This window comes from Dasypus novemcinctus, chromosome 14 (assembly GCF_030445035.2).
Source record: "Dasypus novemcinctus isolate mDasNov1 chromosome 14, mDasNov1.1.hap2, whole genome shotgun sequence".
Lineage (NCBI taxonomy): Eukaryota > Metazoa > Chordata > Mammalia > Cingulata > Dasypodidae > Dasypus > Dasypus novemcinctus.
The window spans coordinates 57,882,954-57,898,816 of NC_080686.1; the positions used below are offsets into that span (position 1 = coordinate 57,882,954).

At 41.7% G+C, this 15,863-nt stretch overlaps 1 long non-coding RNA gene across 1 annotated transcript; it reads left to right on the forward strand.

Annotated features, from left to right (window-relative positions):
* The first annotated feature begins 229 nt into the window (after window positions 1-229).
* LOC131273357 (uncharacterized) lies at window positions 230-4,793 on the forward strand. Its single transcript, XR_009180569.2, has 2 exons — window positions 230-3,457; window positions 4,634-4,793. It is a non-coding gene; the product is annotated as an uncharacterized lncRNA (long non-coding RNA).
* The last annotated feature ends 11,070 nt before the right edge of the window (window positions 4,794-15,863 follow it).

A 15,863-nucleotide genomic window follows, 5' to 3' on the forward strand; every position in this document is an offset into this window, starting at 1 on the left:
AAATATATGCCTAATAATTGTAATGTTATCTTTTCTATTTTGGATCAAGTGCAGAAGTATATTAGACATGTTAAATTCCTGGTAAAATCATTTTCTAAACAGTTAATAACATGTCTATAGAATAAGGTGGCAGTCTCAGCCAGTCTCAGTTAGCAAAAGTGAGGCTTGCTTGCTGATGGTGAGTCACCTATTGAACAAGTCAAAATTGCTAGAAATTGTACAATGAAAACCAAGGTGTAAAAATCTTTATTCTGTAGTTCTGATCACTCCCACAGGTGAAAACTAAGAGTATTTCCAAATTAGTGTTCTAATCCTGAGTGAAGCCAGTTGCCCAAGGAGTGCCAGTTCACCAGGAGCATCTGACAGAGCGAATGAGTGTCAATCATTGAACAGCTTGGAATGTGTCTTCAGACAAAGCTAAGTGTCTGTTGCAATTTCTCTCTAAAGATGGATAACTTAAAAAGAATATATATGCTGTTCCCACCAGCTTTTAAGGAATGCCATCTTTATAGGCATCTAATCTTGTCTATCTCTGTAATCCAATGTGTCCTCTTTTAAAAACGGGTATTCCAAATTTTTAATTAAGTTTGTTTCTTTCAGAGTGAACATCTTATTAACCATATGAAAACTTCATCCAACTTCGTACAGAATGCCAGATCCATCTTCCTCCAGTTAGAATAAATTAAAGAGTTTTTACACCTTATTAGGCAATGACTACAGCCCATGGCCAGCAGGAAGCAGTTACAGAAAAGAGATCGTCTCCCTTCAGCACCCCTTTTAAATTAAAGGTGTAAACTCTTTAAGAGTAAAATAAAAGTAATAGATGGATCTGGAACCTGACTGGAAATCCACGTGAGTGCCAGTGGCAGCAGAATAACTGCGGGAGGCCCCTGCCCAAGATTCTGCTGTCCAGAATGAAAAGTTCTAAACTTCTAAAAACGGTCCTTGATGCTGTACTAAAGACTGATAAATAATCAGTCAAGACAACAAACAGTCATCCACCTCATAGCTACAACAATAATTATGCCAAAGCTTAGCAAGTAAACTTTGACAAAGGGGGGGAATGATGTGGGCTATGGGTGGAAGGCTCTTTGTCTCTTCAGAGATAACTAAGTTGTTTGACTTGTGGGTGTGAAAAGTAAGAGGCTGCAGTCCTGCTCTTAGGGACCAGCAGGCTCCAGTCCCAGGAAATGTTTAACAAAGCAAGGGCTATAAACTTTAAGTATTTAGGGGAAATGCAAAAACCAAGGCTTATCTAAAATGTCTGGAGTCCTTGCTAAAAGCTTACCTAAGATGTGGAAGAGATATATGCTAATTGAAGCCTATTGAGAACTGAAACAAAGGGACGATTTGGCCTTTCCTCTCTGTATAAAAGACGTTTGAAAATCTTGTTCCGGGCTCGGGATTCAAACAGAAAGCTCCCGAGTCCGGCCGGCCGTCAATAAACCATTTTTCCTTCTCAAAATCATTCCTGAGTCCTGGCCTCTCTATACTCAAATAATTGAACTTCTCTTAAATTCCACAACACTGTCACTTACTTACTGTGGAGTTTGGAGGAGTTACTTCATCTTTCCATGCCTCAGTTTTCCCATCTGCAAAATGGAGCTAAAACACTACTTTCCTGAAAATGAAGTGAGTTAATTCATGTAAGTGCCTACAGTCTCTTGTGCCACCTCAGCTCCCTTATGTAAGTGCCTTGAAGAGTGCCTGGCACATAGTTAGCACCCAACAAATATTGGCTGTTATTATTTGGCACTTCTGTGCTCTAGTTCCATATCCAAACTCCTTTTCCCATGAACTCTGCCACCAGGGGACAGTTCTATTAGGTCACCCTGGTCCCTGGAGTTTGTGTCTTTCTTCTATATATGGTTCTATTTTGTCATGAGAATTCTTGTACCTGGAGCTCCTCCACGGATATAGCGGCTTATGGCAGGGAACACAATGCAGTGCCTGTGTCCGTTCCCAGAGAAAAACAGCCATCTCACTTTCCCAGTTGATTAAAGGATCAGTAGGAGTCAGTCTCATCTAACTGTCACGGCCTAATTGTCCCATTGCCTGCTCAATCATTCCTTTGGTGTTTGTGCTGTGACCAACCTTAAAGGTGTGTCTCATTTATGCAACTTAGCCAGAATCACATTAATAATAATGATATTGGCAGGTGCTATAGCCTAACTGTATAAGCTCTTTCCATTCCTAATTTTTGGTATGTATAAGTAATTTTATTCAATCATTTATTGTACGGTGTAAGTGGTTTTTAACTTGTATCTTTCCCTGGGTGAATTTCTATTTTTAACATTTTGGCAGATGAGCTATATGGCATATGTGAAATAGCAAAATGTTGTTTAATTCTTTTGACTGAATGGAACAGTTACCTGAGTCTTTTATTAAATTGTTAGGTTAATTGACTGAATTGATTGATTCATTAGTTCAGTCAACTTGGCTTGGATGATGGCTGATCTGTTATCACATAGACAGACCCTAGGACAGTTTCACTTCCCCTAACCCTATGTAAACACAACTATTAATTGGTTGTGTGCACCCCCCCCCCCCCGCCCCCCGCAAGCAGAACCTGTTCTTAAATTCCTGCTACCTGGGATATTTTCAGGTGCTATTACACAGGTTGGCTTTGCAACTCTCGTTTCCTATGTGTGAATCATTTCAGCACAACATGCTTGTCAGAACTTCTAGATTGTTTCTCTGCCTTGATCCACTTGCCAAGTGGTGTTGGTCTTGGTGGGCAAACTTTATAATTAGTTTGTGTCCTTTCTTTATTACCAAGCAGGCCAATTGCCAATTCTGTAGGCTCGTGCAGGCCAGAGAAGTCCCAGGGCCTGGTTAAATTCTCATCTTGTTGTGGCTAGTGAGGCAGTGTTTGGGGGTAACTCAGTTCCTATAGGCATAGTGGCTGCTTCATAGCTTTAAAGATCTCAAAATTTATTTTATTAATGTCCATATGGTAATAATAACTACTACATATAGCCCTTATGGTGTGCCAGGGATGACTCTCAAACTTTAGATAGATTACTTCATTTAATCCTTTCAACAGCCCTATGAGGTTGGTCCTGTTATCACACCCACTTTGTGAGCAAGTGCCTCAGAGAGTTGAGGTTCCTGCCCAAAGTCTCATAGCCAGTGAGTGGCAGTACCAAGGTCCCAGAGCTGGTGAGGTAAGAGCTAGGATTTAAACCCAGTAGTCTTACTCCAGAGTCGAAAGTACTCTGCTCTATGGAGGGACTAATTTCGTTCATACTGAAATCAGAAATGGAAATGGATTTCCAAGAGAGATGTAATAACCATGATAAAAAAAAAAACATTGGTTATTTTTTCTGGGCACTCCTTCCTAGTGAGCAAATCCACTTGGAAATCCAAATCATTGATGGATTGTTGCTAGATGATCATAAAACCGGAACAAAGGATCCAAGGGATGATGCCTGAGTCTGACACCATGAAGTTGCAGGTCAGTACCAAGAGTCTGGGGCACCCTGATCAGCTCTGCACTGGGCAACGAGCCAAGAGGGAGCCAAGGTGAGAAGCCAAGAGAACTGGGAGCCACGTGTGATACCGTATGAGTCAGCTCCAGATAGGCCATGGGAAGGCATTCTGGGACCAAATCTAGGTGTTTGCTGTGGCCTTTTATGTGTGGACATCCTGGGGTTAGTTAAAGGACCTGCCAAGGAGGAGACTTTGCTGCTGGGACTCTGAGGGAGCTGAGTGGCTTACCCTTCCTCCTTTAGGGATGTTTAGCCTCAAAACCCTGACAATGGTCTCAGAATCAGACCAGCTTTTGTCTGCATGGGTCAGAATCACAACACTCTCAAATTCCTTTTTCAAAAACTTTTTACTTCAAAATAATTACACATCATGGGAAGTTGCAAAAATAGTGCAGAATGGTCCTGTGTATCTTTGAGCCCATTTCCTGCAGTGGTGACATCTTACATAACTAGAGTACAATATCAAAACCAGGAAATTAACATGGGTACATTCCACAGACCTTATTCACATTTCACCATCTTTACATGCACTTATTTGGGTGTGTGTGTGTGTATTGCATGTGTGCATATAAATAGTTCTATGCAATTTTATCGCGAGTAGATCTGTATAAGCACAATCAGTGTACAGAAATGTTCCATTACCAATAAAGATCCCTGAATTTTTAGAAAGGTAAAATCCACTTCTGACAGCACTACTGCTCATGCCTCTGCAATACAATTGCAGAGGTTAGAATTTTCTTTACATTATATTTCATTAATATTTTTGTACGCACACATCCTGTTTACCTCTGTAGAACCCAACAACACATGGATCTTTTTGACTGTACTGGGAAGTTATGCTGCTCCTATTTTATATATCCCCTTAGATAAGCCACCTAACCTAACTGGTCTATGTTGTTTACCTTTATACCTAGCAGACTAGAATAGGGCCTAGCACATAGCAGGCATGCGGCAAACATTTCTAGAATGAATTAACCTGTTGTATACTATTCTTATTTATACTTTTAGTGAGGGGCCTCCCCCAACCCTGTTCTCAAACACTGTTTACCATACAGTCCTGTCTCAGCTGCTGAACTTGATTTTGGGTTTGATTCAGTCCTGGAACTATTACTATATTCTCTCTCTCTCTTTTTTTTTTTTAGGTACCTGGGCCGGGGATTGAACACAGAACCTCATATGTCGGAAGCAGGTGCTCACCTGCTTGAGCTCCATCCATTCCCCTGTATTCTTATTTTAATGGCCTTTAGAAAAATTACAGTTAAAACTGGTTTCTCTTAGAATAAAATATATTTGACAAATATACATGAGTAGTGCTTGTGCCTGCCGCCTCCCTCCTTATTTGCCTGCTAGACTGTTTCTTTTTCTTTTTTTAAGATTTGTTTATTTTTTAAAAATTATTTCTTTCCCCTCTTCCTCCACACCTCCCCATTGTCTGCTCTCTGTGTCCATTCACTGTGTGTTCTTCCGTGTCCACTTACATTCTCAACGGCACTGGGAATCTGTGTCTCTTTTGGTTGTGTCATCTTGCTGTCAGCTCTGTGTGTGTGTGGCGCCACTCCTGGGCAGGATGCGCTTTTTTCCCATGGGGCAGCTCCTTGTGGGGCGCACTCCTTACGCATGGGGCTCCCCCACGTGGGGACAGCCCTGCATGGCATGGCACTCCTTTTGTGTATCAGCACTGCACGTGGGCCAGCTCATCATGCAGGTCAGGAGGCCCTGGGGATCGAACGCTGGACCTTGCATATGGTAGGCGGATGCTCTATCAGTTGAGCCAAATCCGCTTTGCTAGTCTGTTTCTTCTAACAGCTCTTTATTTCTTAGAGCCAAAACATCTGCCAATTCACTGTCATTTATATACTTCCCCCATCCCACACCCCAATATAAGTTCTGATGAAAATCTTATGAGTAGAAGGGCAAAAAAAATTACATTTCTTCAAGTCTCAACTTCTGGAATTTCATTATAGCTGCTGCGTGGTTCTTATTTAGATGGTTCACTTTGAGCTGCTGGCTGCATGGACCACTCCTTGTTTTCATACTAGGTTTAGGGTTGTTTCATAGTTATTGAGTGTCCCAGTGGGACTGATGGCTAGTTGCAAAGGGACCGGCAGGAAGGCCAGAATGGAAAGTCAATAAGTAAAAGAGCACAGATTTTCTTTCAATACGGAAATAGATTCCTGATTCCTCTTTGTTACTGAAAATTGAGGCACTTTGCTCGTGTACCAACAAGGTGCTGCTCACATGTTCAAATCGGTTATGGGTAAGCTGCCTTTGAAGCTAACTTTTCTTTCCAGTCCTCCCAGTTTACACAGAGACACTAACTTTTCCCCCAGCTCTGAGGTTTGACATCTGGTTGTCACCTTGAAATTCTCTCTGCCTAACGTGTTAAGTCTTGTTGATTCTTCCTCTGGCACAGCCTAATCTAAGGTCTGGGCTCTTGAAAGAGTCTTCTAAACAGAGTTTCTGACTTTAGAAACTACTTCTCGCTGCTCACATCCCCACCCATACTACCCATTATTTCCCATTTAAACTTTAAAAAACCTGACTTTAATTAAGCCAGTTCCTGGTCCAAGAGCCTAAGGCTGCCTGTGGGATCAAGTCAAGTCAGAACCCCCGTCCCTCACAGCTCTGCTTTTCAATCTGAAGCTCATGATTCTCCCACTACTCCCTCCCCCTCAGGCTAGTTCAAGGCTTCTTACTAATTAACCTGAGAGTAGTCACTTACATTTCTGTCTTCATGCCTTTTAAAAATGTGTCTCAGTTTGCCAGGCTGCTCTGACAAATATGACACAATGAGTTGGCTTAAACACTGGGAATTTATTGGTTCACAGTTTCAGAGGCCAGAAGTCCAAATCAAGGCATGCTTGCAGGACCATGCTTTTTCCTGGGGTAGGTAGACTTCTGGTGCTGTCATGCCACAATCCTTGGGGTTTCTTGGCTCTCCCATTGCATAGCGATGTCCCCTCTTTTTTCTCCCAGGTGCCTGCTGACTCCCTGCTTCTTTCTGTGGCCTCTCTGACCCTGGCTTCTGGTTTCTTCTCTTAAAAGACCTCTAGTAATCTGGCTTAAGGCCTACCCTGCTTCAGTTGGCCTCACCTTAAATTAAAAATCACATCTTCTAAAGATCTTTTCTATAGTAGGATCACACCCACTCGAAATGAGGATTAAGATGAAGAAATGTCTAAACTGGGATATATAATTCAATCTACCACAACATCTAACTCCCACTAATATATACAAGGAGGAGGGCACAATAGTAGAGTTTAAACATATAGTAATTTATTAGTTTCCTGTGGCTGTTGTGACAAATTACTATACATCTGGTGGCTTAAAGCAATAGAACTTTACTCTCTCACAGTCCTGGGGGCTGGAGGTCCAAGATCAAGGCATCAGCAGGGCCGTGCTCCCTCCAAAGACTCTAGTAGAGAATCCTTCCTTGCCTCTTCCAGATTCTGGTGGCTCCAGGAACGCCTTGGCTTGTGGCTGCATCACTGCAGTCTCTCCTCTGTCTTCATATGGCCTTCTCATCTATGTCCCTTCTTGATGTCTCTTATAAGGACACTTGTCATCGGATTTAGGACCCACCCAGTTAAACCAAGGCGATCTCATCTCAAGGTCTTTCACTTTACATCTGCAAAGACCCTTTTTCCACGTAAGTTCACACTCACAGATTCTGGAGGTAAGGATGTGGCCATATCGTTTTGGGGGCTACCACTCGACTCACTGCAGTAATTAAACAGTCAAAACAAAAGGGCATTGATTCTGACATATCAACTGATGTTATTAAAATGTAACAGTTTGGACAAAAATTTAAAAACCTGTTTATTAAATCTGTGGTTAAGGTAAAGCTGGGTTGGATAAGCAAAAAATGTCTATAGGTTATAAGAATGAGCCAAATAGCAAAACAGACTTTCATTTTATATGCCTCTCTATTACATTACTGCTCACATAGCACAGCCCTTCCACTTGAATGGGAGTTCCTTGACTGTGTGTCTTGTACTTAGCATATTTGTTGTATAAATGAATTAGGAAGACATTTTATTCAAGTAATCAATTATACAGGGATATACTGGGTGAAAATCCAGCCTTTTAGAAATTCACATGGAGGATATTAGGTAGACCTCAAATTAAAAATAGCTCAGTAATTTGACATGGCTACTAGAAAATGTTACTCAAACCTTTTTTTTTTTTTTTAGGTACCAGGGCTGGGGAATGAATGTGGGACCTCATATGTGGGAATCTGGCACTCAACCACTGAGCCACATCAGCTCCCCTGAGTTGTTTTTTTGTCATATATTTGCTTGTTGTTTTTAAGAGGCACCAGGGATTGAACACAGGATCTCCCATATGGTAAGCAGGTGCTCAACCACTTGAGCCACAATCAATCCCCTATCATCCGATCTTGGGTTGCATTATTTGATGGCTAGAGTCTAGCTCAAAAAGTTAATTACCCTTTATAATTTGCACAGGACTTTTATCATTTATATGGACAGTTATTGTTTTTTAAACTTTAAGAGAAAGAGAAGATTCTTGTTACCTTCTTATTTAATGAACACCTAGGGAAAGGAAAGTTGAAGATGAAAGCTGAAGGAAGTGGAGTTAATTCCATGTTACCAGCTGACTCAATAGCTTCATCCATGAAGCTTAGGTAAAGATATATAGATTTCTACTATTTCCTTTGGCTGAACATAAAAGAGAAGGTACCTGACTGATTTTGATGGTCTTTTTCATACATCAACTTGACTAGGCTAGATTTCCCAGTAATTCCATCAAATTCTATTTTAGATGTTGCTGTGAAGGTGTTTTTTTTTTTTCCATAAGTTCTTTTTTTTCATTTTTTATTTTATTTATTTCTCTCCCCTTTCCGCCCCCCAGACCCCCCTGCAGTTGTCTGTTCTCTGTGTCCATTTGCTGTGTCTTCTTCTTTGTCCACTTCTGTTGCTGTCAGCAGCATGGAAATCTGTGTCTCTTTGTGTTAGGTCATCTTGCTATGTCAGCTCTCTGTGTGTGCGGCACCATTCCTGGGCAGGCTGCACTTTCTTTCACGCTGGGCTGCTCTTCTTACGGGGCGCACTCCTTGTGCGTGGGGCGCCCTTACACGGGGGGCACCCCTGCGTGGCATGACACTCCTTGCGCGCATCAGCACTATGCGTGGGCCAGCTACACACGTGGGTCAGGGAGGCCCAGGGTTTGAACGATGGACCTTCCATGTGGTAGACGGACACCCTAACCACCGGGCCAAGTCCGTTTCCCTTTGAAGGTGTTTTGTAGATGTGATTGAAGTCCATAAACAATTGATTTTAAGTGAGGGAGATTATCCTAGATAACCTGGGTGGGTCTGATTCAACAAATTGAAAAGTCTTAAAAGCCTTAGAAGCAGGGCTGAGGCTTCCCTGAAGGAGAAGAAATTCTGCCAGAGTCACAGCCTGCCCTCCTGACTGGTCTGCCCTACGGTCTTGCCTCATGAGCCCCCAAGACCTTGTCAGCCAAATTCCTGCAGAAAAGCTTTTAATATACAGTATTTTTCCTACTGTTTCTGTTTCTCTGGTTGAATGCTGCGTAATACCCTGGTAATGGGCTGAGTGGCTTGGGAGGGACTGGGAGACAGTGTAGTGTATATCAGTGTTCTTCAAACTTTATCTTTTTTTTTTTCAAAGATTTATTTTTTATTTATTTCTCTCCCTTCCCCACCCCCCTGTTGTCTGTTCTCTCTGTCCATTTGCTGTGTGTTCTTCTGTGACCGCTTCTATCCTTATCAGTGGCACTGGGATCTGTGTTTCTTTTTGTTGTGTCATCTTGTTGTGTCAGCTCTCCGTGCGTGCGGCACCATTCTTGGGCAGGCTGCACTTTCTTTTGCGCTGGGCAGCTCTCCTTACGGGGAGCACTACTTGCGCGTGGGGCTCCCCTATGCGGGGGACACCCCTGCATGGCATGGCATTCCTTGTGTGCTTTAGTGCTGCGCGTGGGCCAGCTCCACACGGGTCAAGGAGGCCTGGGGTTTGAACCGCGGACCTCCCGTGTGGTAGGTGGATGCCCTATCCATTGGGCCAAGTCTGCTTCCCGTTCTTCAAACTTTAATGTACATATGAATCACCTGGGCATCTTCTGACTCTATAGCTCTGAATGGACCCAGATGATGCTGATGCTTCCAGTGGACCAGGCTTTGAGGGGCAAGGGTATATTCCATATTTCTCAGCTCAGGCTCAACATGAGAATCATCTGAAGAACTTTCAAAAAATACCAATGGCCAGGTTCCACCTCTAATGCTTATGATTCAATTGGTCTGTTCTAAAGTGCAGTCAAGAGGAAGAGAAGCAAGAGGTTAGTGGTTCTCAAAGTGTGGCCCCCAGACCAGTAGAATCCCCATCGCCAGGGAACTTGTTAGGAAGTGGAAATGACCAGACCTCATGTCCCATCTACGGAATCTGAAACTGGGCTTGTGCCCCAGCAACCCAGTGATTCTTTTTTTTCTTTTTTTAAAGATTTATTTTATTCATTTATTTCTCCCCACCCCCTCATCATTTGCATTTGCTGTCTGTTTGTTGTGTGCTTCTTTTCAGGAGGCACCAGGTACCGAACCAGGACCTCTGATGTGTGAGGAAGGCACCTAATCACCTGAGCCACCTCCACTCCCTGCTTTTGTTGTGTCTTTCATTATGTTTCCCTTGTGTCTCTTGTTAAGTCATCTTGTTGCATCAGCTTACCGTGCCTTCCTATTGTGTCAGCTTGCTGTCTTGCTTGTCTTCTTTAAGAGGCACTGGTAACCGAACCTGGGACCTCCCATGTGGAGCGCAGGAGCCCAATTGCTTGAGCCACATCTGCTTCCCCTAGTGATTCTTTTTAGGTGACTCAGATACCCCCAACATTTAAGCCACATCTGCTTCCCTCCTAATGAATTCTTACTTTTCTTTTTAACATTGCCAGGAGGTAGGTGATGGGTTCCCACAGTTAGAGCAACTTGTAGGCCACTCTTTTGCAACCTATTTTTGGATGGTTTTGGCATTTATTGTCTCAGCTTTGGGCCACAGTCAACATGCTGAGATGGGAAGAAGCCGTGTGCCCACCCTGCTTCACAAGGGTAAGGTTAAGTGTGCACCAGGACAGAACTGGAGGAAGAATTCCTTCAGGGTCCTTTTCCTGGATACCCAGAGGCCCCTGGACTCTCCTTCTTGCTTAATATGAGTCTTAACCCGTTTAACCCCAGCCACCCCAAACCAAGTTGCTGCCTTCCAATAGTTAGAGAAAACCAGTCTTGTTCATGGAAGTGCACATGAAAACAAATGCAAAACCAATGCAGCAAAACCTCCCAGAGTTATTTGCACAATGAAAGAGAAGAAAAATTCGTGAGGGAAATAAAAGCCAACTGGAGAATTTCAGTGCAGTTTTTGGCAGATGAAACCTACGTTATGTCCTGCTTGGGACTGGAGGAGTAGCTCTTAAGGCACTATTGGTGAATCCTAGAGGAGGAAAACAGGAAGAGAAGACGAAAAGAGAAATAGATACAGAAGATCACACAGTGAATGGACATAGACAGCAAAAAAAAAAAAAAACCCCAGCAGGATTGGGGGAAGAGGGGGAGGGAAAAAATATTAAAAAACAAAAAACAAAACAACGAAGGCACGGCCGCTTCTCTCCTTTGAAAGGCCTTTCACTTTTGAAGCCTCTCCCTTTTTTTTTTTTCCATTTTTTTTCCCTTTTGTTGACACTAAGTTGTCAACAGTGTGACTCAGATTGTTTTTTGTAAACTTGTCACCATGACTGAATATGTACCAAAATGATATGCAATTTGAAAAGGTATGGAGGGGGGAAATTAAGTCAATCAACCCACCACATAGACTATGACCCTCAGCACCACTTAGAAAGTCACTGCCATTCCTTTCCTTAGCCACTTCTTAAAATAACCAGTAGGGGGCACTGCAGGGCGAGATTCGCCCACACCTCCCATCACGAAAAGCTATTGAACTTGAAGTTTGGGTTATAATGCACCCAATTTTGCTACAATAGATTTAAACTACAATAACTCTTTGCTGATTTTTAAAAAAAATCTCAGCTGCTCTTGGGATGTGATTAGCTAGAGACAGAAGTTTTAGCTTGAAGAATGCGTTCTGGCTGGTTGTTGGAAGGATGCGAAGCACTGTGCCCTAATGATTGTCTGGGAGAATGTTCAGACACGATCAGTGTGGGACCAAGCGGCATTTGGTCAGGGCACGCAAAGAAGGATCTGGCAGCTTAGATTGGAAGATGTAGGGGAGCCAGAGACGTGAAAGCTGAGTGTTTTAAGGCCTCAGGAAGCAGCTATCTTCTATGCTTGGCTTTATTGGATACTGTGAACCCAGGCAATGGAATTTAGAGCCAAAAGAAAGTTTACTATAAAATCAAATGAAGAAGAGACAAACAGTTATTTTTGTCAAGGAAGGGAAATTGAGGTACCCATGGAGAATAAGGAGAAAACAAATGATAGATTTAAAAAGTCACAGATAGTAAAATAAAAATCCAAGGCAGATTTTGAAATTGGATTTAAAAATTTGAAGCAAAATGGTTTATTTTTCCATCAGAGAATACAGTCACATGACTCAAATAAAAAAGTACAAAGAGGTTTACAATGAAACATCTCCTCCTCTACCAGGGACCTCTTTCTACTCGGTACCCGTTTTCCCTCTCCACAGCTTTCAAAAGATATTTTATTGATGCACAAATTATGTATCACCCTGTTTTTACTTATGTAATATGACTGTATCTTGGAGAAAATTCAGTTTTAATCCTAAAGTGCTTCCTCATTTTTTTTAAATTAGAAAAGTTGTGGGATAACAGAACAATCATACGTAAAATACAGGATTCCCATATAACCCCCTATTAATAACACTCTTCCCAATGAGAGTTGTTTTTGTTCCATTTGTTTTTAGGAGGTACCAGAGATTGAACCCAGGACCTTGTACCTGGGAGGCAGGCACTCAACTACTTAAGCTCCACCCATTCCCCTAAATACTATTATATATAACCCATGGTTTAACTTAGGGTTCACTGTTTGTGTAGTGCAGTTTCATGGCTTAAAAAAAAATTGTATTCTATTCCTGTATATAACATCTAAGATTCCCCCATTTATACACATTTAGATATATATTTCAGCGTTGTTAATTATGTCCACAAGCTTGTGCTACCATCAAAACCGTCCCTTATGAAAACATTTCCACCATTCCAAATAGGAGCAATGTACATTTAAGTACTAACTACCTATTCCCCATCCCACCCCCATCCTCTGGTAACTCATATTCTAGATTCTGACTCTGTGAGTTTGCTTATTATTCTTGTTGCATATCAGTGAGATCATATATTATTTGTCCTTTTGTGTCTGGCTTATTTCACGCAAGTGTTGTCTTCAAAGTTTATCTATATTGTCGCAAGTACCAGAACTTCATTCCTTTTTAAGGCTAAATAACATTCCATCGTGTGTATATGCATTTTGTTTATTCATTCATTAGTTAATGGACACTTGGATTGCTTCTATCTCTTGGCAATTGTGAATAATGCCTCAATGAACATTAGTGTGCAAATATCTGTTCAAGTCCCTGCTTTCAATTCTTTTGGATGTATACCTAGAAGTGGGATTGCTGGGTCCTATGATAATTCTATACTTAAATTTGTGAGGAACTGCCAGATTATCTTCCACAATGACTGCACCATTTTACATTGCCACCAGCAAAGAATGAGTATTCCTATTTCTCCGTATCCTCTCCAACACTTATAATTTTCTGGTCTTTAAATAATAGTTTAGTGGGTATGAAATGTATCTCATTGTGGTTTTGATTTGCATTTCCCTGATGGCTCATGATGTTGAGCATCTTTTCACATGCCTTTTGGCCATTTGTATATTTTCTTTGGAAAGATGGCTATTCAAGTTCTTTACTCATTTTTAAAAATTGGGTTGTTCATCTTTTTGTTGTTAAGTTTAAGGATTTCTTTATGTATTCTGGATATTAAACCTTTATCATACATGTGGTTTTCAAATATTTTCTCCCATTGTGTAGGTTGTTTTTTACTTTTCATGATAAAGTCCTTTGCACAAAACCTTTTAATTTTGATGTAGTCCCATTTATCTACTTTTTTCTTTTCTTGCTTATACCAAAGTACAAGTCTAAGAAACCATTGCCTACCCAGGGCCTAAAGATGCTTCCCTATGTTTTCTTCTAGGAGTTTGATAGTTCTGGCTTTAATATTTACTTAAGTCTTTGATTCATATGGAGTTGTTTTTGTATAAGGTATGAGGTAGGGATCCTCCTTCATTCTTTTGCAAATGGAGATCCAATTTTCCCAGCACTGTTTTTTGTTGAAGCGATTATTCTTTCCCAATTGAGTCTTTTCCACCTTGTCAGAAATCATTTGGCCATAAATGTGAAGGCTGATTTCTCAGCTCTCAATTTGATTCCATTGGTCTATATGCCTGTCCTTGTGCCAGTACCATGCTTTTTTGATTACTGTTGTTTTGTAATGGATTTTAAGATAGGAAATGTGAATTCTCCATCTTCATTCTTCTTTTTCAAAATGGCTTTGGCTATTTGGAGCCCCTTACCCTTCCATATATTAATAAATTTGATGATTGGCTTCTCCATTTCTGCAAAGAAGCCTGTTGGTATTTTGATCGGGATTGCATTAAATATATAAATTGCTTTGGGTAGAATTGACATCTTAATGATATTTAGTTTTCTTTTTTTTTTTTTTTTTAGATTTATTTTATTTATTTAATTTCCCCCCCTCCCCCGGTTGTCTGTTCGCTGCGTCTTGTTTCTTTGTCCGCTTCTGTTGTCGTCAGCAGCACGGGAAGTGTGGGCGGCGCCATTCCTGGGCAGGCTGCTCTTTCTTTTCACGCTGGGCGGCTTTCCTCACGGGAGCACTCCTTGCGCGTGGGGCTCCCCCACGCGGGGGACACCCCTGCGTGGCAGGGCACTCCTTGCGCGCATCAGCACTGCGCATGGCCAGCTCCACACGGGTCAAGGAGGCCCGGGGTTTGAACCACGGACCTCCCATATGGTAGACGGACGCCCTAACCACTGGGCCAAAGTCCGTTTTCCTATTTAGTTTTCTAATCCATGACTTTCTGACCTTTACCCTGTTCCTTTTTGACTTTCACCCTGTTGCTTTGCCTTGAATGGGCCTCAGTTTATTCATCTGGAAAGTAAGAAAGGTGTAGTATAAGTTGTTTTCAAACTTGTTTTTAAGCCATAGTACTTTAGAAAACCAAATGAAATTTAGGAGGAACTCTATAATTACCCCAGATAAAAGCAAGAAATGATATGGTTCCTTGGCTTCTTTATGTTTCATTGGTATATAGTGTCTGAGGAACTCCTGAAGTGCCTCTGAGGAGCTGTAGGGCTCTGTGGAGGGCTGTATGAAAATGAATATGCCAGCTCAAAGGCTATCAGTCCATGTCTGTGACGACTTTATAATAATGCCTGGTTACCATGATTCAGAGGGACATGCATTTTTTTTTTAATAATAGATTTTATTTTTACAGAAGTTTTAGATTACATAAAAATTACATCCAAAGTATAAGGGATTTGTGTGGAGCTGGCCCACGCACAGTGCTTATGTGTGCAAGGAGTGCCATGGCATGCAGGGGTGCCCCCCGCTTAGGGAAGCCCCATGCGCAAGGAGTGTGCCCGTAAGGAGAGCTGCCCAGTGGGAAAGAAAGTGCAGCTTGCCCAAGAATGTTGCTGCACATACGGAGAGCTGACACAGCAAGATGATGCAACAAAAAGAAACACAGATTCCCGTGCCGCTAAGAACAACAGAAGAGGACAAAGAAGAACACACAGAGAACTGACAACCGGCTGGCGGGGGGGGGGGGGGGGGGGGGGTGGAAGGGGAGAGAAATAAAAAAAAAAAAAACCAGCAACAAAAAATCCCACAAAGTATAAGGGATTCCCATGTACCTCCCTCTCCCTTTCCTACATCTCCTTCTATTAACTACGTCTTACAATTGTATGGTACGTTTGTTACAACTGATAAATAAATAATGAAACACTGCTACTAACTAAGGTCTCTAGTTTACACTGTGGTTTACACTTAATCCCAATGCCCCCAAAATGCCCCATGTTCTACCTATTACTGTCCCCCTCCCCTCAGAACTTCTGGTAACCACTGTCTTTATAATAATGTTATATGTTGTTCTATTGCTACAATATTAACAAGTTTACTTTGTCCATGGTTGAACTCCCTGCTTACGTTGTTCTTTCCTCAACCTGGAGGATCTGGAGATAGTGATGCCCACTCTGCCTCAGACGGGGCATAGGGTTTATTGTTATTCTATCATCTACCATCTTCTATATAAATTATGATATAATTTAATGTAGTAATTAATATAGTAATAATAATACATTA